We start from the raw sequence: 27,937 nt of genomic DNA on the forward strand, positions 1-27,937 counted from the left end.
AAAAAAAAAAAAAAAAAAAAAAAAAAAAAAACAAATTGACTTTTTTGTTCTAATGTCGAATGATACACAACAAAGAATTAATTTAAACACTTTGAATGTTACGAACTAATTTTTCTATAATGAATCCTATGTGATGAGGCAAATAATGATTAGATACTCTCGAAATAATCAAAGATGAAGACGAATCGTGACGACATTACTATCAATAAAAAGACAACAAATTTGCTACCAAAATTCAACATCTTCGTTAAAAAAATAGGAACAAAAGAAACACACACTTTTAATCACCAATTTTGATGCTTTCTATTTGGGATCTTTAGAAGATTCTTCTCCATAATGATTATTATCAATGCCATTGATAGCAAAAGTGATTAGCTCGATCAATATCACCTTGAAATCTCATGAACAATGAAACAAAAATGAGCTATAATCCAACTTTTTGAAAGGGTTTGTGTAGAAAATTTAAAGATAAAAAAGATGAACTTTTTGGATGGACCCACCAAATGGAGCCTAGAAAATTATTTTTTGGGGTACTAAAAAGAAGGGTTATAGCATGCTCTACTTTATACATTCAATGTCGTCCTCTACTATGCATACCAATGATCTTTACCTCTTTTTCTTCTCTTTCCTAATGCATTTGGTGAAACTTTCCATCTCTTTATTGGGAAATTGGGGGTTCTATTGTTTCCTTCTTTTGAGTTTTGTCGTTCTTTGTTGTTAAAAGAAACATACTCTTGTTCGGAATCAGAATTGTTCCACTCGCTTTAGTTTAGATTAAATGATATGAAAACCCTAGATCCGAAATGCTATAATCTGGCGAATTATGTAGGATTTTATATAGTCTCAAAACAAAATAACTATGTAGGATCTCACAATCTATCCCTTTCGGGGCCCAGCGTTCTCACGGACACTCGTTTCCTTCTCTAATCGATGTGGGACCCCTAAATCCACCCCCTTCTAGATCTAGAGTCCTTGCTGGCACACCGCCTCGTATCCACCCCCTTCGGAGTTCAGCCTCCTCAGTGGCACATCGTCTGGTGTCTGGCTTTGATACCATTTGTAATGCCCAAAGTCCACCGCTAGCAAATATTGTCTTCTTTGGGCTTTCCCTTTCGGATTTTCACTGAACGTTTTTAAAATGCGTCTGTTAGGGAGAGATTTTCACACCCTTATAAAAGGATGTTTAGTTCTCATCCCCAACCGATGTGGGATCTCACACATACATATTAAAAAATTTTGTGACAGCTGAGTAAATGAGGGATACATGAATGAGCCGAGATCTTGAGAATAAGATGACTAAGAAAGACTTAAAAACATAGAAAGTCACTATCTATATTGATAAAGTACATGTTCTTCTCGGTGGTTCAATCATTGGAATTTCCTGGTTAAAAATGTTTTGCTTTGAGCAATTTTATATTGAGTAACCTTTTAAGAATTTTTCGATAATATATGTAAGTGAGGACAAGTCATATTAGAAGTAGATAATGTGATCATGTGGCAAGTGAAATAAAATGTTGAGACTATCAAGTCTTGAACATGGGTCGTTATAATTTTAGCTTCATTATATCATTTTCGTTACACTCGGGAATGTTTAACATTCACATGTATCGTAAGCGTATATTAAAAAGGAAATTTTCATTTACCTGTTCATGAACTTTCCAACCTCTAATGATTGGAGAAATAATTTAATAATTTATTTGTAGGTCCCTTAAGTTTCTCTTTTTTGCTCTACGCACCTCTAGTTTTTAGATTTTAATAATTCCAGGAACTTATTAAAGTAAAACACACTTTTAATTCATCATTAATTTGAAATCCACTTTTAATTTCTTCCACCAATTTCAATGTCACCAATTTAATCATTTTAATTTGAAAAATACGACCAGATTATCCTTACAATTGTACTTTCTATAATAATAAATGATAAATAGTTTTCGTATACCTATTCTAATCATTTTTATCCGAAAATAATCATGTAAAACATAATATATTGTCACGAAAATAATCATTTGAAACATAATACATTGTTACGAACTTACATGTTTATTGAAAGGTCTTTAAGGGATAGAAATTAAAATAGACATAAATAAAATAAAACGTAAATACCCTATCATAATCTATACAATTATCCTATGCATGTGTCATGGTCTTCTAAGTTGTAGTGCCACAGTAAATCATACACGGGAGCTTGCCTTGCCTTTTAAGAAATACTCTAACCCCACTATTAGGGTTAGATGCAAACACATGACAATCATGAGTGAGGCCAATCATTTAAATTTGTATTCTCTTACATGATTATCCTAAGCGAGTAATTGGATGTGTATTTACTATTCTACACATGGTCTACACTTGCGAGTATGGACCCACCGTTCTGTTCACACACCTCCTAGACTCATTTTTTTGGTCGGGCTAGCATTCTCTTGTGTTGTTACTAGACACTCAATAGGAATAGTGACCGTCATAGCATTATGATAGACATAATAATTATTTTTCTTTTCATAACGTATGTGTTTGTACCATCATAAAAGAGAAAATTCCCTGATGCATGTAACATACAATGATTCATGAGGTCCCAACATTTTCATTCATTAAACCATGTAAAAAAACTCATTTTTTCCTTCCTATCATATCATTTTTATCATAGCTTTCAAAACATGTATCGGGGTTGTGCATAATGTTAAAACATCTTATAGCATGTCAGTGATATCATACATCGTGTCATATCATACATGAGTCATATCATAAAACGTATCATGTAGCAACATGTATCATATCCAAAAGTATATGATATCATAAACATATCATATCATAAACGTATTATATCATATCATCGTATCACATCATAGACAATATATTATAATCACATCACTCATACAGACATATGACAGATGCGAAGACCACTTACTTGGTTGGTGTTGGTCAACGTTCTCCCTAAATAATCGCGGTTCGAGTTCATTTGAATTGTGCCTCGAAGTTACTCCAAGTATTGTTGGGAGTTGTTTCCTATTAGAAGGTCCATCTAATTTTATTAATAATTTACATTTATGAATTAATTCAATTTGAACTTGAGAAATAGGAGGTTATACCGGCATCAATGGCCTTAATTAAGGTCAAATTTAGCTCCAAAATGGTTAAAAGCATAAGGCTCGACATAAAAAATGTCAAACTAACCGAAGGAGTTGGCGACTGCAGATACGACATGTGATAGTAGGGGGAGCTAATGCGCGCGGGTCGCATACTAGTTCAAGGTGTAGGTCTCAAGTTATCTCTGCGGGTGTGCAGGTTGCATACTAGGTCAAGGTGCAAGTCTCAAGTTATCTCTACGGGCGCGCGGGTTGCAGTGCTGAGCCATGTGGGATTGGGCAGTGTTTAGCTATTAGGTCGAAGCTGTTGCAGGCGCGCCGAGTCGTAGACTGTCTACGCAGTGCATTGTATGTGAGCTGGTTTGGAGTCAGGTATTCGATCCAGATCCAAATTTGACTCGGAACGTCGTCTTCCTCACCTATTTGCATCGTGAAAACCCGATGTCTTTCTTCTCTTCCTAAAACCTTTCTAACAACACTTTTCGTTGTCATTCTCCCCTATATCTGTGTTGTCGTGCACCTCTAGCTACCTCCCTTCCCAACGGAGGCTTCAATACGTTAATATGACTTGAGAATAGAGAGGTACAACAACGCCGTTATTTAAAGATTTACTTCCTCCTTGCCGACGGTGACTCTAAACTGAACACATGATAGAAGGATATTGTTTGGCTTACCTATACATTCTAAATCCTTGCTGAGTTCTATCTTGGAGCCTCGCCCTTCGTACTATGTAAATACAAGTTTTTTAGATTTCGCCTACGTCATTCTCCAATAACGTAAACCATTCGTTTTTCTATAGTATTCTCACGTTTCCTTTTCTTGCAAGTGTGTTCCAAGGAGTGGCTGAAGTGTGGGGAGCGTTTGGGTAGGAGGACTTCATGGTTGGTCGGGAGTACAATGCATCCTTTTCGGTGACTTTTTTTTTTTTTTTTTTTTTTTTTTAACCGTTANAAAAGGTGTTCACGGGTCTAAGCGTGCAAAGGTCGTCACAAAAGCTAGTTAAAATTGAAAAGGAGAAGAAAGGAGAAGCACAATAATTATTTAAGCTAGAGATTCATGTTGATTGAAATCAAAAGCTTATGATAAAAAGTTAATACAAGTTACCAAATTAGATGCATTGTGATGTCCATCCATTAGTTATTTATAGGAACAAACATAAGTGGTGTATAATTGAAAGCTATGCAAAAGGAAAAGATAGAGAGAAAAAGAGCTTTTTGTTGCTGAAATCTAAGAAACTGATTAAAGTGAGTGATCGAAAAAGATAAGAAAGTGAAAGAAATAATATAAAAGAGAAAAAAAAAAAAAAAGGGTACAAAAGTATGTTTCTTTCTTCATTTCATGCAAAACAATGACAATAAAAACTCATCATTACTGTCACTCTTTACTTTGCATCTCGAATCCCTAAGAACATGAATCTTTCTTTTTTAAAAGTTCTTAAGAAAAGATAAGTTTGCATGAGTTGGATCCACACAGCTCATAAAGTTGATATTGATTTTGACACAAGCAGCCGTTGAAAACAAAGTGAGTAGCCGTTGAAAACAAGTGGATATCGACAAACTTCATCTTAAGTCTAATTTTGATTCGTATCAAGTGCTTTATAGTCCATTCAATACTTTACTTTTTATGAGATATTCACATGGTTTTTCTATTACATAATATTTCCAATCATTTCTAATTTTTTCGATTGTAATAGTTTTAGTTCATCGATAGCAGATATTATCTATTTTTGCTCGTTATGCCTTGTCGTCGGCCCACGGTTTTACTACGCGTCTACTAAAGAGAGCTTTACATACCTTTATAAGAAATGTGAGATCTCACAATCTACCCATTTAAGAGCCTAGCGTCTAGTACACTGTCTAGTGTCTGACTTTGATATCATTTGTAACAGCTCAAGTCTACCGCTAGCAGATATTGTCTATTTTGACTTGTTACATGTCACCGTTAGCCTCATAGTTTGAAAATGCGTTTGTCAGCGTTGAGAATGTTTGCTTAATCCACCACACTTAAATGCTGTGTGAAAGTTCTCTATTCATAATCAAATAAATTAAAAGGATATGGAAAAAGTAATAAATGGAAATAACAATAAATAGAAAGATACCTATGGTAAGAAAGGCAAATATCTAGATATTTGCTTTTTAATAAAATATAAAATATGATATATATGATAAACTATAATTTAGTGCTAAATATCCTTAACACCTTCCGCAAGTTGAGGGTCGAATTTGAATGAACGGTAAAGCTTGGATCTGAAAAATTCAAAGAGAAGCCGAGAAACACTTTTTGTGAAGATGTCAACAACTTAGTTTGGAAGAGGTGTAGAGAAACACTTTCTTGGTTATCGAAAACTGCACAGAGATCGATGCTTAGCAGCAATGCTGCCTTGGCTTCGGCGAGAATATGTCTAACCCATGAATACTGTCTTGACTCCGGTGAGAATATGTTTAACCAAGAAGTAGAAGAGGAAACCTAGAGCAAGAGACAAAGACAATGTTGAAGCCGGAAGAGTCGCCACAGTGGGCAAAGGAGTCAATTTTGGAGAGAAGGATCATGGCGACTTGGTTGGCGAGAGGCCAATGCGGCGCCTAGATTCTGAAGGTAAATCTCTGCAAAAAATCGGCCAAGATTCAAAGGTATTTTAGAGTCTAACTTATCTTAATTACGTTGGTTACCTTTTTGTTTTAAAAATTTGATTAAGTTACCATGTCAAATGTATTATATGTTTGTCGATCTAATGAATTTTAAGTCGATAGTAAGTTGTTTGTTAGGTGAGGATTTATTTTTTACCTCACCATCTTTATAATCTTTTCTTACTACTCTCCTGTTGGCTCATTCTTGTTGATTCAGATGCTCTCCCAAGAAGGATGTCTTAAAACAATACAATTAAAAAATTAAAATCAACAATCTCTTATGCTAAACTAAAGTCTACGAAATTAGATACAATCTGTCATGATCTTTATATTTTGTGATGACGCATTCGACCATGCAGAGGTATCTTGCCTTTACTTGAAATATAGAAGTAGTGCATGGCTGACTTGAGTATTTTAACATATACTCAGTAAGTGACCTAACTATTGGAGTTAGGAAATGCAAAAACATGCAACATGATTGAGATCTATCATTTTAAAGATGTGTTTCCCTTAAGTGACTATCCTAACTCAGTCATTGGATGTGTATTTATTATTCTACACATAGCCCATCCGTGCGAATATGGACCCACCAGTCGATTCGTACACCTTCTTGATCTCATTCTGATCGAGCTAGCATTCTTTAGTGCTGTTGCTGGACACTCAAAAGGAATAGCGACCGTCGTAGCATCATGTTAAACATAATGATCATAACGATGCTAATACTAAGGTCATATACTTGGATGGTTTTAGCTGAAGGTCTATCTAGCTGATGTTCTATTTAACTCCAAATTACCGTAAATTAGCCGATGTGAGACTTTCATCCAACACCTCCCACGAACAAAGTACTCTCACAATACTTTTTGTTCGATATTTGAGGATGACATGACTAAGTTTAGGATTCTATTGGCATAATTAAGTTTAGGACATGGCTCTGATACCATGTTAGATGAACACGGCTCTCGGTATGATATTGTCCACTTTGAGCCTTATGGTCTTGGTTTGGGCTTTCCCAAAAAGCCTCATACTAATAGAGATAGTATTCCTTAACTATAAACGCATGATGATTCCCTAAATTAGGCGACGTGGGACTTTCATCCAACAATGAGAACAGAAATGATTGGGGTCCTATATAAGTTAATAAGATTGACTTAACAAAAGAAGTTATTAACTTAGAGCAATTTTAGAATAAAGATTTAGTAGTTCTTAATTTGAAAGTTTAATCGACTAGGAAGATTAGTGATTATGAGTTTGATTATGTAATCTTCCATATAAATATTCATGATAGGTATGATTTACACAACAAAAAAAGAAATTTAATAAACTTCTATTCAAAATCTCTCTCCCCTCAAGTTGTTCTTCCATTTGAGTTATAAGTTTCGAACACACATTTGCTTGCATACTATTGGAATCTAACAAAATAAACGTTTGAATTACAAAAGAAGCAATAATGGCTTAGAGAAGAGAGTAATGGGGCCAATGTTTTGTGAAAGCTGTGGAGTCCCTCTTGTTTATTATTCTCTTTTGGGCTCATTCTATAAACTCTTTATTCTGAATTTTTTGCTGACAGACTCAAAAAAGTAACTTCCTATAAACTCAAAGCTCACTCCACTCATGCTTGTCTCTCTGTCTTCCTCTCCTGTCCTGTCCAGACATCAAAGAAACACCTCCATCATCAAAAAATTTCAGTTCAAAAGCTCTAATAGTCTTACATCGATTAGAAATGAACAACATCGCTTAACGTTTTCTTGAAACTCCTATTTCTAATAGAATAAAAAAGAACGGTCTTTTTTATATACTTTCTTCGATTCCGTTGCAACCACGAGTTTTAGACAGTCAACTGGATGATATAGATATTGAGAATATTTGCTGAAATCATCATTGTAACGGTTCTGACTCACTACTAATAGATATTGTCCTCTTTGGACTTTTCCTTTCAGGGTTTCTCTTTAAAATGCATCTGCTAAGAAAAGGTTTACACACCCGGGTGTTTCGTTCTCCTCCCCAACCAATGTGGGATATCGCAACCACACTTAAATGGTGGCGAAATTATCTATTATAATCATCAAATAAATTACAAAGAAAATGGGAAGAACAATCCATGGATACAAGATATTTATATGTAATAAAAGGTCAAATATGATACATATCTTAAATCGAAATAATATCACTTTAGGTCAAATATGGTATATAAACCATAATGAAATGCTAAATATCCTTAACAGATATCCCCTCAACACAACATAGGGAAAGGATCTTGGAGACCCACCAAAGTATGAAAGCCAAAATCCTTTTGAAAAGAGATTCTTATTGGAAGAATTAATAATTGTATGGATAAGCTCACACTAATCTGTCGGGGGCTGCAAGGTTAAACAACCTGAATGGTTGTCTTGTTAATTTAATGTGTAACACCTCAAGTCTACTGCTAACAGATATTGTCCTCTTTGGAGTTTCCCTTTCAAGCTTCCCCTCAAGGTTTTTAAAACGTGTCTGCTAAGGAGAGTTTTTCACACTCTTATAAAGGATGTTTCTTTTTCCTCTCCAACCGATGTGAGATCTCACAATCCACCCTTCGTTCTCCTCTCCAACCGATGTGGGATCTCACGTAACAAACATGAATAGAAACCGAAAAATAAATAAGACAAATGATGGTTTAGTGATGTGCTTGGCGCTGTTGGGTTGTGAATAGACCAAACAATGGTGGATATTGAGTTATGAGGGGCAATAAGAGGTGTGGGATTTGAGCTGTGGAAAAACAGTGTGCTTTTAGGGTTTGAAATTGACTTGTCAATGAGAGTGCTCAGCTTAACGTGCTTTTGTTTCTCAGCATCCTCTGCCTTGTGGTCGTGAAACATGTATTGCTCAATTCTATCAATAAACCCTCTCTGGTCATGCTGTTGAATAAACCTTAGTTTTCAGTTCAACAAATTAGACGTGTTTTTTTTCTTATTTAACATGAAAAATGAACGGTTGGGATTTTTCGAAGATTCAAATGAACGTTTGGGATTTTCCGAGGATTCTTTTTGTATTGTTTAATGTTTTTGAAGACACTAGCTATATGTTGGAAACATAGGGAGAATATGCATGAAAAATTAGAGATATTATATTGTACTTTAATTTAGAGCATAAAAACTTATAGATAGCCTTTTAAGGAATCCATCCTTCAGAAAAAAAAAAAAAAAGTTAGTGTATTCTTTGAATTTTTCCATTCGAACTCTCTCAAAGTTTTTAAAACGTGTTTGTTAGGGAAAGGTTTCCACATCCTTATAAAGAATGTTTCATTCCCCTCTTCAACCGATGTAGGATGTTACAATCCATCGCCTTCGGGGGCCTAACGTCCTCGACCGATGTGGGATAAAACAATTGAGAGCCTAATTGGACTAAAATGATGGTCATCCCGAAATAGTTGTTCTGAAGAAAAGTTGAACATACAAGAGCCTGATGGATGAAAAGCTCGACAACTAGAAAACGAGAATTGGTGATCTAGTTATGTCACTTATTATACCTTATCTATCTGCCACAAGATGATATGTTACTATGTATTAGAAATATTAGTGAGTTGGCAAGGCTCATGTACATGTGAGGAGAGCCTAAACCAACCTCTTTAGTTAATTAAATTATCCAACCTACCTCATTAATTAAATTATAGGAAGGGTTCATATAACTCAAATTATTCAACTTAAACCTACCTCTTTAGTTAGAAATGGGGTTGAGTTAAGCTTCTTTTCAAAAATCGAAAATTTGGTTCAGTTAAGTTCATAGGTTGACATTTTTTTTATTGGGTCATCCGACCACCAGAAAATAGGTTACAATTCAATCAACCCAACCCAACCCAACCCACGATCTTCTCTTAATTAGCCAACACCAACCATCATCAATAAACATGTCCTAATCAATTGAGATAAATTATAATATTTTGATTTCAATTATATGTATCAGTGCAAATTCGAATCTTGATGTGAGATCTCACATTAGTTAGAGAGTAGAACGAAACATTCTTTATAAGGGTATAGAAACTTCTCTTTAGCCGACACGTTTTAAAAATTATAAAGGGAAGCTCGAAAGAAAAGCCCGAAAAGGACAATATCGACTTGGCGCACTCGATCTTTTAATCAATGATATATATGGTGGATCTCTTTCTCTCTCTCCTAAGGTTCTCCATAGAATATTTCCAAAACAGAAGCAACTTAGAGAATGTCACACATTCATGTCATCTCAATCACAGAAAACTTGGCAAAAGGAATTTGGGTGACGAACAAAACAGAATGAATCTGCGAACAAGAAAAAAGATCTAAAGGAACATCTGAAAAAAAATCTGTAAAAGATTGATGAACAGAACTCAAATCAATCTCTCAATCAACCCCATCATCATTTCTTCACCAATAAAATCCAAATTATTGAGCTTTCAGCTGAATTTCTTGCTTAAAACACAAACAAGCAACCTTTTGAATATTCATTCTTTCATGTCATTAGTTCATGAAGTTTATGCCAATTTGGGTTTGAAAAATTTGAAGAGAAATGATAGGATGTTGTGTAAAGATTCGAGGAATATATTCACATCAATAAAAGGTCAGATGTTGTAGGGAATATATCAAAATTATTGACCTTTGAATGAAGGGATACCCTATGCGTTTTGAGAAAAAAGAAAGGTATACCTACCCTACCATTGCTTTGGGGGAGACATAGACTCAGATTTGAGGGGTATCAATTGGTATGTCATTTTGTGTCTTCTTTATTCTTTTACACACTTTATTCAGCTCCAAATACCTCAATTATTATGTTTTTTTAATTATAGCATTATCATTTTTTTCGTTAAAATAAAGGTTAGGGATAAGGATGTTTGTGGGTTTAGTTCATTTTATAGACCCAATTCAATTGTTACTACTGTAAATTTTTTTAACCCAACCATAAATTGCTTGGATGAAATTGATTCCGATGATATGTAATCATAAATTTACCATAAATTCATATTAATTCACCTCATTTTAGGGAAACTTATGAATCAATCTAATTATAAATTTTTTATTTATTTAGATCCAATCTAACCCAAATAAGTTTATAATTCAACCTCAAGAGTACTGGTTGAGTTGGGTGGATCGAATTTTTCGAAACGTCCGATCTTTTTAATACCCCTAATATGAATTAAAAAAAATTAAAGTGATTCATATGATAATTTATATTAAATTTATGACGGAAATTAGGATGGAAAAAAAGTTCATTGGTACAAAATAAAAAAATAATAAAAAATCAATGTCTTCGTCATACTTGTTAGAGAGAGGAACATAACATTTTTTTTTTTATAAGGATGTGAAAACATTCCAAAAGATTTTAAAATCTTGAGGGGACACCCGAAAGGAAAAATCCAAAACAATATCTGCCAGCGGTGAGCTTGAGCCGTTACAAATTGTATGAGAGTCAGACATTGAGCTGGGTGCCAGTGAGAACGTTAGGCCCTCAACGGAGTGGATAGTGAGATCCCATATTAGTTAGAGAATGAAATGAAACAAATATTTTAAAACTTTGAGTGGAAACTCGAAATAGAATAATAACAGTCGAGTTTAAAAAATCGAGGGGAAGCTAAAAAAATAAAAAAAAAATAAAAAGTTTGTGGATGGAAAGGGATCTTGAACAGCAAAGAGTCTGGCTGGGAGGGACCAAGGTAGCCATGAGTGGTTTCAGAAGTTTATGATAAGGTTCCTCACAACCAAACAATACGGTTCTTTTCCCAAAATTGGAAGGGACCAAGCCATGAGTGGACTCAAAATTTCATAATACAGCACCAATAATTTATTTTCAAATTTTAAATGCATGAATGTGAAATTTACATAATTATTTGAAAATGGAACAAGCAAGAAAATGAAAATATGCCTTCTTCATTCTAATTTTTGTTACATTTTATTTAAACTCTTAAAAAGGTTGAATTTCAAGTTGTGTTAGAAGGAATTAGAAAAAAAAAATGTCAAAGTCAAACCTAAAAAGGGTAAAATGGTCATTTTTTGGGTCGTTATTAATTAAGGAGTCTAAAATTAGGTCTAAGTAGACTTAGGAATCATTAGAATGAATAAACATGCTATCATATCCTATCTTAGGTTGCTACAATATGCATTAATTGGGCATCAAACTAATCGTTTAAGTTGAAAATGTCATGCATGTAGTAGAAACTTGTATGAATGCATGATGCTATTTATGCTTTCTATTGTTCTAGAAAAAAGGATAAGATATTGTGATATGTGCTTTGAATGAATGATAGGTGTTATCTCCTCGCTCGACTTATATAAATGCATGCAATTGTATGATAGGTTTAGGTGATTGATTGGTTGTTATCGTTGTAAAGGATTGTTATCTGCATTGAGTTAAAATTAGGGTGCTGGAGTTAGGCCGGCTAAATGATAGTCTAGGTTAAGATGCCTCCAATAGACCAAGCACTTTAGAATCGTAAGTGCGATCAATGATCTAGACTCTAGTTCTCCTAGCTAAGAAAAGTCAAGAAGTTAGTACAAAGAATCCCTAAAGTCGAGAGTTTTTGTTTTAAGCTATCTAGACGCTTTAGAAACCTAGTAGACTTCCACGAAACCAAGAATGACTAAGGCAGCTCTCTAAACCATTAGTAGTGCGAATGGTTTCGTTAGAGTTGTCACCACCCTATCCACTCTAGTAGGTCTACAAGAACAGTATTGTTGAACTAGGCCTAAGGTGATTAGGGAAGTGCATCAAGATGCCTAAGTGTCATCATCTTGTGAAAATGGCTAGGAGTCTCCTAAACAGGGTCTCTTTGTTATAAACTTATTCTGAAAGGGGGTGTAGGACCACACATGTTAATATAGTAGTTGGCTGACACATGAGGTCACTCTCCCAAACTATGATGACTTTATGGTCCTCTAAAAGGGTGTTACGATCCATGTCCAAGATTTAGAATATGGATTTGATACCTGATAACCTTTGCATTCCCCTTCATCCACTGCGACATAGTCATGTTATTTACTCTTTGCTTCTTAAAAGTGAAGACTATCCTCACAAACTAATGCTAGTTCTTCAAGCATGTTTTGTCTTGACTCACATACATCTTGGGAAAATTTATAATAGGTCACACAACATAGGATTGCTCGAAGTAAAACACATTTAACCATGGAGTTCTTATGATTGAGCCACCGAAAAACAATGTGCACCTTAGTGGTATAGGTAGTAACTTCCAATTTTTTAAAGTTTTTCTTAGTCATCCTATCTTTAGGATAACTCTCATTCATAATGTGGTTTCGATTCATTCTTGTATCTCTCCTTTACTCGAGTGTCACATGTCCAACCGTTTTCACATTAGGTCATCCATGAACCACATTTTACTAGGAGAAGTACTACTCAGATACAAACTGTAATGATCCCTACTAAAAATTTGAAATCCTAGTTCAACATCAATTACCCCAATATTGCACTGCATCCCTTGTGACATGGTTACATTACTTCTCACTTCTTAAGAGTGAAGGCTATCCCCACAGACTAACACGATTTAGTCCAACATGCTTTGTTCTCATTCACAAGCATCCATGAAAATTTCCAAGAGGTCACCCAATCGTAGGAAAAGTTACTACCTATACTAACAAGGTGCACTTATTTTCGATGGTTCAATCATAGAAACTCCACGATTAAGTGTGCTTTGCTTGGAGAATTCTATATTGGTAAGCTCTTGGGAATTTTCGAGTGATGCATATGAATGAAGACAAAGCATGTAAAAAGACTCATGTTAGCCTATAAGGATAGTCTTCACTCTTAAGAAGTAAGGAATATATAACATGACTATACCACAGGGGATTTAGGATAATGCTGAGGTCATCAGGTGCCAAATCCAAATTTCAAATCTTGGACATGGGTCGTTGCAAATGATATCAGGGTGATGCCTCTGCTAGTAAGATGTTGTTCGGGGACAAATCAAGGTGGAAGCTGGTGGGCACGTGACACCTAAGTAAATGAGGGTACATGAATGAACCGAGACCACTTCCTAATGAGAGTGATCTAGAGAATATGACGACTCTAAAAGGTTTAAAGAAAATGAAAATTACTACTTATACCAACAAGGTACACCTTTCTTTTTGGTGGCTCAATCATAAGAACTCCATAGTTAACAAATTTTGCTTGAAGTAATTCTATGTTGGGTTGTCTTCACTCTTAAGAAGCGATGAATAAGTAACATTACCATGTTGCATTGGATGCAAGGGAATGTCGAGGTTATCATGTGCCAAATTTGGATTCTGAATCTTGGGTATGTATCGTTACAAAGGTTGCACTAGTTAACCTATCATGGATGATATTTAAATTAATAGACATCATATTGTTCCACAAGATTATATTGAGATAGCATATAAACCCAAGACGTCAGTCATTCATTGTCAAGGAAAGCTACCTGACTCGAAATACAAAAAAGTTAAACAACTTGAACAGACCGTATAGGGTAAGAATAAGATAAAATAACTGCTCGGAACTACAAGACCTCCTTGGATGCTCAAATAGCTATAAAGATTTGACCCATACTTTATAGAGTTTATAGAAAAGTCTATGGTAACCTACTAGAATAAGAATGTACTGAGAACCTATAAATAGGTTGCTTACTAAGTAGTTTTATACTCACTCCTTTTTACATTTTCTTTTTCATGTGAATGATGCAACTGGTCGAGGTGGGAGAGTACTTGGGAGCTGCGTAGTCACATAGGAGAGTCGTTTCAAGGCGTCGATCCAATCTGTGTATTTTAGGGTTTTGTCATTTGGTCGAGTTTTATCTCACCCATTCTTCATATAAATAACTTCGAACAATACCATATTTGAAATGATTTCGGTTTTGACTCTTAATTGTTTCTAAATTTAACCGAGTAAATCCAACTTTTTCTATTTTCTTTCAATTTCATATATTTTTGTACGTAACTCAATTCAACTCAATTTCTTCATCAAAGTTCCTTCACAAATGTTATCCAAAATGACCTCTTAATATGGACTAATTTCATAGCCTATTACTTATAGTATTATGTATATAAACGAAAAACTAAATCGAAAATTCTAAAATCCTTACCTCTAGATCTTCTTTGTTTGTCGGTGAATTTGAGTGATTCAAAAGCCCATAACTACTTTCTTCGAGGTTGAGAGCAACTTTCATAAAGAAACTTCGGCTAAAAAATGCATAACAAGGCAAGAAATTACGTACTAATTCTATAGGAAGAATAGGCCAACCTGCCTATCAAAACATTTCTAAAAATTTAAATTTTAAAAGTGTTAGGAACTTAAACGCTAATGATAAAATATAAGTGAAATAAGAAAGAAAGCCAGCTTAACTATGAAGTTCATAGAAAAGTGCATCTTGTTCGTATAAGTAGTGAATTTCAATTCTTGTAAGTCTTTCTTAGTCATTATATACTCAGGATCGCTCTCATTCGAATGTGGTTTCGGTTCATTCGAGTGTCACAAATTTTTTTATTCTTTTAGTTTTTTTTAGCAATCTTATCCTCTCGCTATCATTTAAATGTGGTCTTAGTTTATTCATGTATATCTTATTTATTCAAGTGCCACATAAATCTTCATTCAAAGAGACAGATCGAACTCACCAAAAGTTACACTCCAATAGATCGATCAATGACCATCAATGATAAGAAATCAACTCAAGGGAAATATCTGATGCCAAATGATAAAGAAATCACTACAAGGGGAGTAAGATTTAAATTACCTTGTTGATTGAATATCTCACTTGTTTGAGATTCGAACTACTCCACCAGCAAGATTGATCATATCGAACTTGAATGATTCTACATACAATCTAAACTAAATAGAATTGAAAAAGAAATTTAGTCATTGACTAAAAAAAACACAAATGCTTCTTTTACTACATTTTTCAAGTCTACTTACAAACACAATATACATGGCATTATATAGCCTCAAAATGAAAACTCTTAACTTCCATGAGCCTTTCCAAGAGTTGTTATATGGCCATAATTAACTCGTTGTATACTGTCACTATGTAAATAAGCCTTAAAATACATCGAAAAAACAACAACTCTAAATTACTCTAAATTATGATCCACCTAGAATTTATAACAATGAACCTTCCTTCTTTTTCAATGTGGCATGAATTGAAATATTTTTCGATAATTTCAAGAACTTTTTCTTCACATCTTCACTATAGTATACGGTATGATTGATATCTCTTGATTCATATCAATCAATACTACCATATTTGTTACCTCATTCCTAAAAAGCACTTTAAAATTTTATCCTTTGCATTATTTGGATCAAAAGTGCTTTAAATATTCAAAAGAAACCATATGAGCATTAAAAAAGTGATCAAAATACAACCTTTTTCATACAAAAACAATACAATTCATAAGTATTTAATATCCATTTCACCATATTGCGAAGAAAAAGTATGTTTAAAGTGCTTTTTTTCTTGGGAAAATCACAAGTGTTGGTTAGAAAAGAAATGAGAGGATTGCAATAACTTCGATGCCAAAAGGGAATTTAGAAAGTTGAGGTTTAAATAGTTTAAGAGTGAAAAAGTGTGTACGCATACTTCACTTCACTTCTCTATTACAGTCAAAAAGCTTTCCCTTCCACCTTTTACTTCTTTTTTATCTCTCACTTTATTCACATCAAAACATATTCCTAAATCTAAATCATTGGATTGAGGAAACGAATCAACTAAAGCTTTTTTTTTTCTTGGAATCCCATGTTTTTCTTTTTTATGTCTTTGAGGTTGTCTTTATTTGAGAAATCATTCATAATTAAATAAACATAAAGAGATTTTTTAGCCTTTTTATATGGGTTTTTTTTTTTGTTTTAAAATCAACCTTACTTTGTATAATCGAAGCATTCGGAAGCCTCTCCCTAGTAGACGCATTTTAAAATCATGAGACTGATAGTGATACGTAACATACTAAAGCGGATAATATCTTCTAGTAGTGGGCTTGGGTTGCTACAATGGTATTAGAGCTCGACATCAAGCGGTGTGTCAGTGAGGATATTGGGCGTCTAATTGGGGTGGATTGTGAGATTCCTCATCGATTGGAGAGGGGAATGAAACATTTCTTATAAGGGTGTGAAAATCTCTCCCTAGTAGACGCGTTTTAAAACAGTGAGACTGATGGTAATACGTAACAGGCCGAAGCAGATAATATATGCTAGTGTAGGGTTTGGGCTATTACAATGGTATCAGAGCCAGACACCGGGCGGTGTGCTAGCGAGGACGCTGGACTCCCAAGAGGAGTGCATTATGAGATATCACATCGATTGGAGAGGGGAACGAAGCATTTCTTATAAGAATGTGGAAACCTCTCCCTAGTAAACGCGTTTTAAAATCATGAGATTGATGGTGATACATAACAGGCCGAAGCAGATAATATCTACTAGCAGTGGGCCTTGGGCTATTACAATGGTATTAGAGCTAGACATCGGGCGGTGTGTAAGCGAGGATGTTGGGCTCCCTAGAGGGGTGGATTATGAGATCCTACATCGATAAAAGAGGGCAACAAAGCATTCATTATAAGAATGTGAAAACCTCTCACTATGATTCTACTCATGAGACTGACGGGATACATAATAGGCCAAAACGAATAATATCTGTTAGCAGTGGGCTTGAGCTGTTACATTTAGGTATTAAAATAAGAAACTAAATGGTCAAGAGTAGGATCATAAAACGGTTTTATGTTTAGTAATCGATGATATCTGTCTTGAATTTCTTACTTTTATAAACTTCGTTTAGGTTTTCACTTACGAATATTCATATTAAAAGGAAAAATTGAAACTTTGTAAAGTTGAGCATCTAGGACAGATAGAACACTCAAATTCCAATAACTAGAAATTATAATTTAATGTGTAAACAAAATAATTATAAAGGGAAAGGAGAAAGAAAGGTGATTTTTAATTTTGATCCCTTTTCTCCTTTTATCATTGTGATTATTATTATTATTATTTTGTTAAAAAATGAGGAAAATAAAATATATAATAAAAGCAAAAAGGGAAGAATTAGACTGACACAAGGAATAGAAGGGAATGAGGGAAAACCCTAAAAGCAAACCCTTTATTAATTTCTTTTTAATATTTTGTTTTAAAAATCTTTCATATCGCAAATCTCATCTATCTTTCTCATCATATGGATTTCATTTTCCTATCCAAAACCCATGCCCTACCAACCACACTCACTTATTTTCGAACAAAAAAATCTGATAATCTTCTTAATTTAGTCGTCTTTGGAACTCAAACGTTCCGAGAACGGAGTGGTTAGTAGGCAATATCACCCTGGTTAACGTCATCTAGAATTGAGCCCAGGAATTTTGACAATGGTTCGTTTAGTTAACAACATCGAGTTTGAAATTAGTGCAACATACGCTCATACGACGTTTTTTTTTATTATTATTTGAAGACGAATTTGAATTCTAACCCTACTCAAAGAAGATTAAAAAAAAATAGCCCACTACTAGTAAATATTGTTCTATATCGGTTTTTTATTTTGGACTTTTTCTCAAGGTTTTTAAAACGTGTCGGCTAGAGAAATGTTTCCACAACCTAATAAAGAGTGTTTCATTCTCCTCCCCAACCAATGTGGGAACTCACAATCCACTCGTTCTTTTCTCCAATCGATGTGGGACCCTCACCAAATCCACCCTCATTCAAGGCCAGCGTCCTTACTAACACATCACCTCATGTCTACTCCCCTTCGAGGTTCAACCTTTTCACTGGCACATTGCCCTGTATCTAGCTCTGATACCATTTGTAACGGTTCAAGCTCACCGCTAGTAGATATTGTCCTCTTTAAGTTTTACCTTTCGAACTTTCCTTCAAGGTTTTTAAAACGGTCTGTTACAGAGAAATTTTCATACCCTTATAAAAGATGTTTCGTTCTCCTCTCTAACCGACGTGAAATCTCACATTAGACATTAGAAAAATTATGATAAAGGGAAACAAAACTATTTCTCCATTTCATCTCTATGCATACTATTTTCTCTCTCTGGTGGATGGTGCTGGTGGCTCAGCTTTTGAAGCTCTTTCTCTCTCTCCCAACATGGATTCTCTTTGGTAGAGCAAAACCCATCACTTGTCTCAAGGGATAGTACAAGATTCTATGTTTCACAAACTTTTCTCTCTTAATTCCAATATTGTGAGTAAGAGAGAGAAAATAAATTATCCTTTGAGTTTAGGGCTTTTGAAGTGCCCCACTCCCACCCTTATCATCATCATTGCAAAGCTTAGGTGGTGGGGAACAGGGAATTGCCCTAATGCCATGCCATTGCTATTGCCTTTGCTTGCTTGCTTTTCATTTTGTTTACATAAAAAAAGGTAAAGGAAAGGAAAGGAAAGGAAAATGGTAGGGTTGAAGTTTAAGGGAATGTTTCTTTGCTTTTCAAAATGGGTTTTTTGCCTCTTTTCTTTCTTCTTTTTGCCTCCACTTATCTTTTGTCTCTCAATTTCAGTATTATTATTCATCTACAGCCCATTTCTAACGATGTTTTTATAAATTCTATCGTAATTTTAAAAATTTATTCATAAAATTGGATAGGCTCGATTCAACCTATCATTTCATGTGTTACAAGTTGATTCAATTGAGAAAGAACCATTTGGAGTTCTATGAATATTTGTTTGGTTGAAGTAGCGGATGAAGTTGCAAGCATATGGTAAATGTTAAGAACTTCAAATTAAATGTGTTTTGGTTGAGGCAATTCTATGCTAAGTGATCTCCGGAAAATTTTCATACGTACATGAATTAATCAAGATTACATCCGAATGAGAACGATCATGAGGATAGGATAACTAAGAAAAACTTAAAAGAATATAAAGTTATTACCTATACCAATAAAATACATCAACTTTTTTTATTGCTCGATCGTAAGAACCATAAAATTAAGCGTGTTTTGATTGATGCAATTTTCTGCTAAGTGATCTCCGAAGAATTTTTATAGACATGTGAGTGAGGATAAAATATACGGAAAAAACTCGTGTTAGTCTATGGAGATGGAAAAGTAAGTAATGTGTCTATGTGGCATGAAAATGTCGAAGTTATCAAGTGCTGAATTCAGATTTCAATCATGAGCAAGAAAGAATATCAGTACGATAAACTCAATAAGCTAGATTATGTTGTGAGATATTTAAGATATAATGCTTAATCGAGTCTAGAGTAGTGATAACTCATACTTGTGACGTCCCACATTGATTGGGGAGGAGAACAAACCACCATTTACAAGGGTGTGGAAACCTTCTCCTAGAAGACGGGTTTTAAAGCTTTGAAGGAAAACCCGAAAGGAAAAGTCCAAAGAGAACAATATCTACTAGCGGTGGATCTGAGTCGTTACAATACTTATATTTTCATCATTAGTGTCTACTTTAGACCTAAACTAACATGATTAGGCTTTTGATTATACAAAAGTGAATATAAAGATATATGAGGCAGCTAAAGAATAAAGGGTATTTTCTTTGAATGCCGACAAAGATTTCTAATGTATAGTTTTCTTGCTATTAATAATTGGTTAATCAAAATCTTACTTTAATCATGATCATAATATTCTTCTAATAACTTCTCTTTCTCTAAATAAAAGCCACTTATGATTATTAGTTTTTGTAATGACTCTAAAAATAGAGACGTTATCATGTGCATGACATACCTAGTATGGTAGCATATAGCTGGAATAATACAAATCTTTTCATAAAAACATCATGTCATGGTCTTAGACTCCACTGTCTCGTTCGAGCATGATTGAATGTGCAGTACTTTCCTACCCATGGTCCACGCACCCACACATGGACCCACTAGGTGGGCTCATATGCATACCCTGGGCCTGGCTCATTGAGCTAATGCACACTCATGCTAGCAGAGTTCATAGAAGAAAATGGTCTGTATAATATCATAACAAACATAAATATCGTAAGGTACGCTTTCCTACTAATCCTAACGGGAAAGTATCCCGATGCACATGTAACATAAATAAATGAGATTCTCATAGCTTAAAATCATGACATAAGTTTATAATGCAAGTCAAACCTCCATTTGTATGTAGTGGGCCTAAGAGACATGCATACATAATACTTGTCTCATATCTATCATACTCAACATAGTTTATATGACATGGGGTATGGAGGTTCATGCATCATATATCATCGATATCATAAATATAATTCTACAACCTGCATAACTATATTATAACATAACTTGTAACAGAGCGTAGCATAGTATAATACAACATAACACAACATGACACATATCAAACAATCATAATTATGACACGTGCATGAGCGACAAGACATGCATCATCATGCATCATACAATTCATCCAACCAAGCCAACAGTAAATTTACCTACTTGTTGACCTAATTTGGAGTTGCTAAATATTCTTAAAGTTGGCCTAAATCTACTCTTCAAAGACCGATCCAACCTATGTAGACCCACAACATTGCATTAGGGCACATTATACGATTCAAATCCTTTGTGACACTCAAGTAAAAGAAAGATACATGAAGGAACCGAGATCACATCCAAATGAGACCAATTCTAAGGATATGATAACTAAAAAAAATTTAAAAGAACTTAAAGTTACTGTCTATACCAACAATGAACAACTTTCTTTTCGATGGCTCAATCTTTGAATCAATCCTGGATTTAGTGACGTGGGAGACTTGAAATTTGGGTGTCACCTATGAGCACCACTTAGAAGCTAAGGCATCATTGGAGATTGAATAATTGGCATGGGATGTGGGTGTGGGTATACATTTCTTTCAGAGAAATTTAGGAAGAAGATAGTGGGGAAGTTTGTAAGTCATAGTGGGTATTGGCTTTCTTCTTCTTCTGACAACCCTCTTTCTCTACAATTAACTCATGATATGCTATGAACGTAGAACCCTTTGGTTGATTGAATTACGAGACTTTGTAACTTATAGTGCCCTTCTTGATTCCTTCTGACACGCCCCTCTCTATGTGGCATTCAATCATGATGCTATGAACATTCAAAAATTGGTTGACCATTGGATTACATCCTTTTTCTTCCTACAAACACCCATGCCAAACCACACCAAACCACATTGAGTTAGTCGTTTTAGATGATAATTAATTAGATCGATATCAACTCACTTATAAATTTTAGAACTTTTTATTAATTTACACTCTTTCGTTAGGTTTTATTTGAAAATCTTTAGTTTACACGTGCAAACTTATGAGTGTATTAATTAAACAATCGAATTTTCATAAGTGAATCAATTTAAACCCTCAATTAAAAAGTCATTCAGACTCAATTCTCACGCTTGTCTAGGCATCTTAAAAAAATTTAAGTCCTTTTATTGGGTTTACACTCTTCGTTAGGTTCGTAGGTTGACATTTTTTTTATGGGGTCAACCTGACCGACCCAATGAAGGGTCTAAATAGCATATGATTAATTATCTAACCGAGTTGGGAGGTATAAATAAGACATTGAGTCAAAATCAAAAAAAGCTTATTCATTGACTAGCACATGATTTCTCGAAAATATTTTTCTTCATCTTAGAATCATTAGGCCCAATAGGCCCAATCTCTTGAAGAGGAGTGTTCCATATTGGGCTCATACGTGCTTGGCCCAAAAAACACTTGTAGAGCAAAAGCCCATTAGTACATCTTTTAAGAACAACTTGGACCTTGTTGTTGGGCTGAATTACTCTATAAAACAATAAATCATGATTTAACTCAAATATATTCACATTAATAAAAAAAAAATAATAAACCAAAAAATAAATTTATATTGGAGGGATCATAATTAACTCAATATAAGAAACTCAAAATAAACCCATAATTAAATTACAAAATGAAGAGAGAAAAGAAAACCCTATTTTAAGTAGGGTCTCACTAAATTCGAGCATCATCTTTCCCATTTCTAAGTTTCGAGGTAGAATTGCATACGAGTCACTCAATCAAGCTTTGATCAAATTCGATTGTGGAGTGACTCAATTTATAACAAGGTTTCCAAATCTTGCTTCTACATCTTCGATCTCTAATTTTATCCTTGTCTATTAATTCTAGCCTTACCTCTTTATTGATCCAAATTTTGTATAAGGAGGTGTTAATTACTTTGATTCACGGGTTCTTACTTCAACAAAAGCTTTGATCGTTGGGTTGAGGAATTTATAAATTAGTTTTGAAAATAGAATTTGGTCTATAGTATCTCGATGTTAGGGACAATGTCTTAACGTTGTACCCTTGTGCACGTATGTAACAAGGAAAGAAAGGTAGCATCGAGATGCTACAAATAGAACTCCAAGGGTGCTCACCATATAAGCACTGAGACACTTTCAAGAGACATCTAAATTCTACTTTTACTCATCTTCAAGCTTGACCTATTACAACGTCTCAACGCTGACCCTCAACTCCTCTTTAACTAAATATTATTGAAATTATATTTCGTAAATTTTTTATCACGAGATCTCACGTCGATAGAGAGGAATGAAATATTTTTATAACCGTTTGAAACCTTTCTAGAAGCATTACAAATAAGACAATATCATTTAGGCTATTACATAAGTATCAAATATATTATTATGAAATGACGTGGCAATTTTGAAAATAACCTTGGAGAAAAAGTAGATGGAGGGTATTATAGGCAATCCACTTCTAAATTTGACATAGTCTACAAACTAGAATGAATAAAATAACAAAGTCGGTTCATGAATTCAATGATAATAAATTCCATTTCCAAAATGACCTTAAGCTAAGCTTCGGCAAGCTTTGTCTACATATGTATATCCACGTCCCTAAAAAATTGAACGGCCAAGATCTCCCCAACCCATTCCTTTTCTTGATCGGGATCGTCGTGGCTCATCTCAACCGTAGAAATTATTTGAGAAGACTGTCACAGTTAAATTAAGGGTGTTCGTGAGTTGGAATATTATTTAGACCGAGTCCAATCCTTTCTATTGTAATTTTTTTCAACCCAAATAATTTTTATTAAATAATGAACGGAATGAAGAGATCAATCAAGAAGTTGCTCAACTGATGAAGGTCGAGAAGTCTAAATATGCATTTAAACATCTCAAACATATATTATACCAACTCAAGTTTATCGCTACCAGATATTCTTCTCGAGTTTCCTCTCAATAATTTTAAAATGTGACAGTAGGGAGAGGTTTCCACACCGTTATAGTTATAAAGAATGAATGTTTCGTTCTCATCTCCAATTAAGTGGGATCTCACAATCCATCCCGCCCAGCGTTCTCGCTAGCACTCAATCAAGAAGTTGTTCAACTGATGAAGGCCAGACCGAGAAGTCTAAATATGCATTTAAACATCTCAAATAGGGAGAAGTTTTCACACCTTTATAAATATTATTTCGTTCTCATCTCCAACCAAGTAGAATCTCACAATCTACCCCGATCCAGCGTACTCGCTAGCCCTCAATACCCTTCTCCAACCGACCTAGAATCTCACATATATATTTTAAAATTTTATTTTTTTATGTAGTTATATTTTTTTTAAAACTAACAATAAAATCTAGTTTCTCTATTTCAGCTAACCCATAAACCAATTTGAATCAAACTAAACTAAACTTAAATTAGTTCATAATTCAATCCCAACCATTTGAATCAAACTAAATTTAAATTAGTTGATGGGTAGTTTCAAATTAGAATTAGTAGCAGAATCAACATCTCATCCTTCAATATAAATATGTTCTTCAACATGGAACAAATTCGCACTGAATTTCTCCCTTTTATCACCGCCGTCTACCCTCGCCGGCCGCCGTGAAAATGTTGTCCAAGGAAGAGAAAGAGCTGGGTCGCGGGCAGGCCAGCGGCAAGTGCCCATCATGTTGCGGCAAAGTGCAGGCCGTGGACGTGGAGAGCAAATGGAGCCTCTGTTTGGTTCCGATTTGTTTCAAAATAAGCAGGAAATATTACTGCATAGCGTGTGGCCGTCGTTTGGAGTTGTTTCAATAGCCGGCTTCTTGTGTTTCTTTTCTTTTCTTTTCTTTTTAGTGTATTCAGATTCAGTGGTTGATATGTAATAAAGGATGGATTAGACGGCGGAATAGACGGCGGACTAGACGGTGGTCGACGGATGCCTGTCGCCGGCCAACAAGAGGGAGAGGAGTGAGTGCCTGTCTTGGTCTGGGTGATTGTGTGAAAAGAAACAAAGTTATGCAAACCCTAAAAGGTATTTATATATTAACTAAGACGGGTTTAGTTGAACTGAGTTAATATGTGTAACGATTCAAGCCCACGTAGATATTGTCCTCTTTGAACCTTTCCTTTTGAACTTTCTCTCGATATTTTTAAAATGCGTGTGCTAGGGGAGGTTTCCACACTCTTGTAAGGAGTCCTCCCCGACTGTTGTGTGATCTCACAATCCACCCTCATTGTGAGATCTCACATCTATTGGAGAGAGGAACGAGTGCTAGCGAGGATGCTTGGCCCCGAAGGAAGTGGATTGTGAGATCTCACATCGATTGGAGAGGGAAACGAGTGCCAACAAGGACACTAAGCCACGAAGGGGGTGGATTGTGGGTTTGGCCTGTTACGATATGTCTTGAAAATTTCTAACTCAAACCGAAATAAAAATTTTCACCAACCCAACTTTTGTAATTTGGATTTAATTGTTAGGGTTTTGGTGTTTTGAATTTTTTGAACAACTCTAACAATTTGATTATAGTTTAATAGATAGCTCAGTGATCATTTCTTTTCAATAAGTTTTTTTTTTTTTTTAAATCAAACATTAAAATTTTTCATTTCTATGATGTTTTTGTCAATGAATCCGTCTCATGTTGGGAATTTGATGAAACAACCTAATTTTTCTATTAAAAATAATGTTGTCATTGCATGCATGACATTACTGTTAAGTGCAAAAACGTTCATTTTAAATATTTCGAAAATAATGTTATGAAATTAAACGTCTATAATAAACGCTTTACAACCAAGTAAGATTTGGAAACCTTGTTCTAAATTAAGTCACCCCAGAGTCCAACTAGATCAATACTTAATTGAATGACTCAAATCTAGCACAACAATTGCTTTAAGTTTTAGAAATGACAAACATGATTTAATCAATGTTTGAATAGTTCAGATCCAATTTAGCACAACAATTGTTTAAACTTACAAAAGATGATGCTCGGATTTCTAAAGATGAAAGCCTCCCTTGCGATCTCAATTTCATTAATCTAGAATCTAACCACTCATGAAATGATGTTCACAACGTCATCCGCTACTTCAATCGTGCCAATGTTCACTCCTGAAGCTTTAAATAATCATTTCTCAATCGAATCAGCTTGTAACACAAAATGATGGTTAAACGAGCCTATCCAATTTTGTAGATGAAGAATAAATGTTTATTCACCTTTACAACACTGTGATCCTTATATATATCTGTGATCTTCTTTCTAATATGGGATTCCAACAATGCTACCCTCTATCCAAATCCATATCCGACCATGAAAAATGAAAATGCTATCAAAAAAAGAGGTTCACCCATTAAAAACGTCACCGGCGGCGTTTAGTTGTTCCGACCATGGCTTTGGAAAGAAAGGACGTTGAATTAAAAGCAGTAAGGTGAGCGCAGTCGCCTCACGTCCATCGTCGGTGGCGCTCAGACTTTCATGTGAGATCCATCAGTAACACAGCAGCATGGTGATTACTGCTTTGCTGCTAACTTAAATGAGTATATACAATATATATTAAATGAATGAAGTCGTACGGGTCCGTGAACAAGTTGCTAAATTACTAATGGATCCACAAGTTAAGGGAAGATGTCCATTTTTTACATTCTTAAAAACTATTACACAACCGATGTGTACTTAATTTCTACACACGGTCCACACGTGTGAGAATGGACTCACCAGTTGGTTCGCACACCTCCTGAATCTCTTTTTGGTCTGACGAGCATTCTCTGGTAGCTATTGATGCTGGACACCCGTCAGGAATAACCACCATCATAGCAGCATTATGATAAACATAATGATCGTTTTCCTACCTCGTAATGTACGTATCATACTATCATAAAAGGCAAAAGGTATCCCCAATGCATGAACACATGAGATCCCAACATTTTTCCTTTCCCAATATCATGTATTACAACCCCTTTAACATTTCCGTCATATCATAACATTTTTCATCATTATTTCATGCGTATATCGGGTTGTGTGTTATGTCAATTTGTCATTTGCTTGTCAGTCATATTATTTATCATTCATGTCGCATATTTGTCATATCATAAACTTACCATGCCTTCAAATGTATCAATTTATATTATGCACATATCATATCATATGTCATACAGTCACATAACATAATCCGAGCATGCCTTCAAACATATCATATCGTAAACATATGAATTCATTACATGTAGCATAATATTAACGTATCAAACTCTTACACATATCATTTCATAACAGTTTGTATATACAAGCATATGACACGTACGAAGCCACGAGCACGTGTCATCATTCAACATACAAATATAACCAAACCGATGGTAGGGTCACTTACATGGGTCTTAGCAGGCGTTTTCCCTAAATTCAAGTACGTTCGCTTCCCATCCTCAAAATTGCTTCAAGTGTCGTTAGTTGTCGTTTCCTATTAGAATATCTATTTCGTTTCAATAGTAACTCAAATTTCTAAACTCAATTTAAATCGAGAAAACTAGAAGTTATACTAATCTTAATGGTCTTACACAATGTCAAATTCATCTTTGGGATTGTCAAACCGGCTGAAAATGGGCTATTTTTCTTTACCAAGTTGAGGGACTACGTTTTGAGCCGCGGATCCGAGCCGTTTAAGCCATGTAAGTCATGGGAAACGTTTGCTGCAAGACGTTGACGCGTGTGAAGGTCCAGTCGGGTCGAGGCGCTGGTCACTAGAGGCGCCGGGTTGCGGACCAGTGCTGGGCTGCTGTAGGTGTCAGGCCACTGCAGGTATTGGGCTGCTGCAATGGATTTCGGCCTCGGGTGTCGGTTTGGTTTCAGGCTGCAGGCACACGTGAACTGGCCGAAGATTGGTTTTGGGCGTGGATCAAGAGCTTCTATGTATTGGTTATGGGTTATGTGTTGGGTACCCAATCTGGATCCGACCTGAAGTTTACGGACTTCGTCTTCCTTACCTAGGTTCTCACGAAAATGCTGACGACTTTCTCGTCGTTTTTCCTTCGGTTCTTCTCTATTGGTTCTTCCTCTTCATTTCCCACCATGTATTACGGATTGTAAGCACCTATAACACATAGATCCGTGAGGTATCTAAAACCCGAAACTCAAATATCATTTCCAACGAAGCACGACG

This window comes from Cucurbita maxima, unplaced genomic scaffold (genome assembly GCF_002738345.1).
Source record: "Cucurbita maxima cultivar Rimu unplaced genomic scaffold, Cmax_1.0 Cma_Scf00029, whole genome shotgun sequence".
In the NCBI taxonomy this organism is placed as follows: domain Eukaryota; kingdom Viridiplantae; phylum Streptophyta; class Magnoliopsida; order Cucurbitales; family Cucurbitaceae; genus Cucurbita; species Cucurbita maxima.